Below are 5160 nucleotides of genomic sequence, written 5' to 3' on the forward strand. Positions count from 1 at the left end.
GGGGATGATGAGGGAGTGGATGTTGTCACATCTGAGATGGTGGTGGTTTGAGTTTCTCTGGTGGTTTCCATGCTCTGAGCCTGGTGGTCCTGAGAAGATGCTGATGTTCCCTCAGCAGAAGTGGTGGAAGAGGGTAAGGTTGATTGTTCCTCTAGTCCAGTTGTCATTGAGACTGTTGAGACCACTGGAGTGATATTTGTCGTTACAGTTGGCCATGTGTCCCTTGTGTTTATTACAGTGGTGACTGTTGAATCTGGTGATGTCATCATCTGTGATGTTGTAGGAGATGTGTTGCTTACAGTAGATGGAGAGAAATTTCTGTCTGTTGAGGTTGGTGTTGTCAACATTTCTGATGTTGTCACAGGTGTGCGGCTCACACTGGCTGGGGATGAAGTGGTTGTTTCACCTGAGGAGGATGTCTCCTGGGGAGTTCCTTCTGTAAAAGTGGATCCACGTGGGGATGAAGAAGGAGTGGATGTGGTCACATCTGTGACGGTGGAGCTTTGAGTTTCTCTGGTGGTTTCCATGCTCTGAGTGTAGTGGTCCTGAGAAGATGCTGATGTTCCCTCAGCAGAAGTGGTGGAAGAGTGTAAGGTTGATTGTTCCTCTAGTGCAGTTGTTATTGAGATTGTTGAGGCCACTGGAGTGATATTTGTCATTACAGTTGGTGATGTGTCCCTTCTGTTTTCTCTAGTGGTGTCTGTTGAAGCTGGTGAACTCATCATCTCTGATGTTGTAGGAGATGTGTTGCTTAGACTAAATGGAGAGAAATTTTTGTCTGCTGTGGTTCGTGCTGTCAATATTTCTGACATTGTCACAGGTGTGTGGCTCATCCTGGCCAAGGAAGATGCTGTTGTTTCATCTGAAGAGGATGTCTGCTGGGGAGTGCCTTCTGTAAGAGTGTGTCCCCGTGGGGATGATGAGGGAGTGGATGTGGTCACATCTGTGAGGGTGGTGGTTTGAGTTTCTCTGGTGGTTTCCATGCTCTGAGTCTGGTGGTCCTGAGAAGATGCTGATGTTCCCTCAGCAGAAGTGGTGGAAGAGGGTAAGCTTGATTGTTCCTCTAGTGCAGTTGTTATTGAGACTGTGGAGGCCACTGAAGTGATATTTGTCATTACAGTTGGTGATGTGTCCCTTCTGTTTTCTCTAGTGGTGTCTGTTGAAGCTGGTGAACTCATCATCTCTGATGTTGTAGGAGATGTGTTGCTTACAGTAAATGGAGAGAAATTTCTGTCTGTTGAGGTTCGTGCTGTCAATATTTCTGAGGTTGTCACAGGTGTGTGGTTCATCCTGGCCGGGGAAGAAGCAGTTGTTTCACCTGAAGAGGATGTCTCCTGGGGAGTTCCTTCTGTAAAAGTGTGTCCCCATGGGGATGATGAGGGAGTGGATGTGGTCGCATCTGTGAAGGTGGAGCTTTGAGTTTCTCTGGTGGTTTCTATGCTCTGAGTCTGGTGGTCCTGAGAAGATGCTGACATTTCCTCAGCAGAAGTGGTAGAAGAGGGTAAGCTTGATTGTTCCTCTAGTCCAGTTGTCACTGAGACTGTTGAGGCCACTGCAGTGATATTTGTTGTTACAGTTGGCCACGTGTCCCTTGTGTTTATTACAGTGGTGACTGTTGAATCTGGTGATGTCATCATCTGTGATGTTGTAGGAGATGTGTTGCTTACAGTAGATGGAGAGAAATTTCTGTCTGTTGAGGTTGGTGTTGTCAACATTTCTGATGTTGTCGCAGGTGTGTGGCTCACACTGCCTGGGGATGAAGTAGTTGTTTCACCTGAAGAGGATGTCTCCTGGGGAGTTCCTTCTGTAAAAGTGGGTCCATGTGGGGATGATGAGGGAGTGGATGTGGTCACATCTGTAATGGTGGAGCTTTGAGTTTCTCTGGTGGTTTCCATGCTCTGAGTGTGGTGGTCCTGAGAAGATGCTGATGTTCCCTCAGCAGAAGTGGTGGAAGAGTGTAAGGTTGATTGTTCCTCTAGTGCAGTTGTTATTGAGACTGTTGAGGCCACTGGAGTGATATTTGTCATTACAGTTGGTGATGTGTCCCTTCTGTTTTCTCTAGTGGTGTCTGTTGAAGCTGGTGAACTCATCATCTCTGATGTTGTAGGAGATGTGTTGCTTAGACTAAATGGAGAGAAATTTTTGTCTGCTGTGGTTCGTGCTGTCAATATTTCTGACATTGTCACAGGTGTGTGGCTCATCCTGGCCAAGGAAGATGCTGTTGTTTCATCTGAAGAGGATGTCTGCTGGGGAGTGCCTTCTGTAAGAGTGTGTCCCCGTGGGGATGATGAGGGAGTGGATGTGGTCACATCTGTGAGGGTGGTGGTTTGAGTTTCTCTGGTGGTTTCCATGCTCTGAGTCTGGTGGTCCTGAGAAGATGCTGATGTTCCCTCAGCAGAAGTGGTGGAAGAGGGTAAGCTTGATTGTTCCTCTAGTGCAGTTGTTATTGAGACTGTGGAGGCCACTGAAGTGATATTTGTCATTACAGTTGGTGATGTGTCCCTTCTGTTTTCTCTAGTGGTGTCTGTTGAAGCTGGTGAACTCATCATCTCTGATGTTGTAGGAGATGTGTTGCTTACAGTAAATGGAGAGAAATTTCTGTCTGTTGAGGTTCGTGCTGTCAATATTTCTGAGGTTGTCACAGGTGTGTGGTTCATCCTGGCCGGGGAAGAAGCAGTTGTTTCACCTGAAGAGGATGTCTCCTGGGGAGTGCCTTCTGTAAAAGTGTGTCCCCGTGGGGATGATGAGGGAGTGGATGTGGTCACATCTGTGACGGTGGAGCTTTGAGTTTCTCTGGTGGTTTCTATGCTCTGAGTCTGGTGGTCCTGAGAAGATGCTGACATTTCCTCAGCAGAAGTGGTAGAAGAGGGTAAGCTTGATTGTTCCTCTAGTCCAGTTGTCACTGAGACTGTTGAGACCACTGCAGTGATATTTGTTGTTACAGTTGGCCACGTGTCCCTTGTGTTTATTACAGTGGTGACTGTTGAATCTGGTGATGTCATCATCTGTGATGTTGTAGGAGATGTGTTGCTTACAGTAGATGGAGAGAAATTTCTGTCTGTTGAGGTTGGTGTTGTCAACATTTCTGATGTTGTCGCAGGTGTGTGGCTCACACTGCCTGGGGATGAAGTAGTTGTTTCACCTGAAGAGGATGTCTCCTGGGGAGTGCCTTCTGTAAGAGTGGGTCCCCGTGGGGATGATGAGGGAGTGGATGTGGTCGCATCTGTAATGGTGGAGCTTTGAGTTTCTCTGGTGGTTTCCATGCTCTGAGTGTGGTGGTCCTGAGAAGATGCTGATGTTCCCTCAGCAGAAGTGGTGGAAGAGTGTAAGGTTGATTGTTCCTCTAGTGCAGTTGTTATTGAGACTGTTGAGGCCACTGGAGTGATATTTGTCATTACAGTTGGTGATGTGTCCCTTCTGTTTTCTCTAGTGGTGTCTGTTGAAGCTGGGGAACTCATCATCTCTGATGTTGTAGGAGATGTGTTGCTTACAGTAAACGGAGAGAAATTTCTGTCTGTTGAGGTTCGTGCTGTCAATATTTCTGAGGTTGTCACAGGTGTGTGGCTCATCCTGGCCGGGGAAGAAGCAGTTGTTTCACCTGAAGAGGATGTCTGCTGGGGAGTGCCTTCTGTAAGAGTGTGTCCCCGTGGGGATGATGAGGGAGTGGATGTGGTCACATCTGTGAGGGTGGTGGTTTGAGTTTCTCTGGTGGTTTCCATGCTCTGAGCCTGGTGGTCCTGAGAAGATGCTGATGTTTCCTCAGTAGAAGTGGTGGAAGAGGGTAAGGTTGATTTTTCCTCTAGTCCAGTTGTCGTTGAGGTTGTTGAGACCACTGGAGTGATATTTGTCATTACAGTTGACCATGTGTCACTTGTGTTTTTTACAGTGGTGACTGTTGAATCTGGTGATGTCATCATCTGTGATGTTGTAGGAGATGTGTTGCTTACAGTAGATGGAGAGAAATTTCTGTCTGTTGAGGTTGGTGCTGTCAACATTTCTGATGTTGTCGCAGGTGTGCGGCTCACACTGGCTGGGGATGAAGTGGTTGTTTCACCCGAGGAGGATGTCTCCTGGGGAGTTCCTTTTGTAAAAGTGGGTCCATGTGGGGATGATGAGGGAGTGGATATGGTCGCATCTGTGAGGGTGGTGGTTTGAGTTTCTCTGGTGGTTTCCATGCTCTGAGTGTAGTGGTCCTGAGAAGATGCTGATGTTTCCTCAGTAGAAGTGGTGGAAGAGGGTAAGGTTGATTTTTCCTCTAGTCCAGTTGTCGTTGAGGTTGTTGAGACCACTGGAGTGATATTTGTCGTTACAGTTGGCCATGTGTCACTTGTGTTTATTACAGTGGTGACTGTTGAATGTGGTGATGCTGTGCTTGTTTGTGCAGTGCCTTAAATATAAGATACAAGGACTCATGAGACAAGAGAGGTTCTTTCTGTGAAGCTGGAAAGTTTATAACACAATCATTTTGCACATGTATCACTCTATATCACACAGCTTCAGAATAAATGGCTGCAGGATTAATTATTTAACCATGTCTAAGGTTTCTACCAACACTGTGGCACCTAGTCATAAATAATATTTCCATGAATGTCTTTGTGCTAACATTTTCTCCATTACCATTAATTTTGTGGGTATGGTAATTGAAACTTGCCCAGTATACTCCTATCTTCCCCCTATAAGGCTTATATGGAAGCCAAGATCCATAAGCTGCAGTCGCAGAACAGTGTTTTAATTAAAATACACACACTGTTCATTCAATGAAATACATTCAAATTTTTGCATATCCTATATAAACATTTCTCAAACGTGATAAAGGAGTTGAGTAGCCTTCTGCCTGTTTCATAGCCTCTTTTTCTTTTCCATAAGCTATTGCTTATCTCTCAGTTTTCCTTCTCACCTTTCTCCTAATTCTATTTCTAAGAATCCTTCAGTTTTCTCCTCCAGTGATAATCTTCTGATCTTCTTTTCCTCCTTTATTTCTCTCTCATACCCCATCTCAAATACCTAAGAATTTTGTTGACTCATCAGGACCTTCTTTGAAGAGCAAGGAAAGGGAAATATTATGAACTTGTGTATTTGAATGTTTGACATGAATAGATACATGTACTGTTGACAGTACATGTCAACTACTTGTACTGTCTTAAACAACTTTGTTTATTC

This window comes from Mesoplodon mirus (genome assembly GCF_964341445.2).
Source record: "Mesoplodon mirus genome assembly, chromosome: 6".
NCBI lineage: Eukaryota > Metazoa > Chordata > Mammalia > Artiodactyla > Ziphiidae > Mesoplodon > Mesoplodon mirus.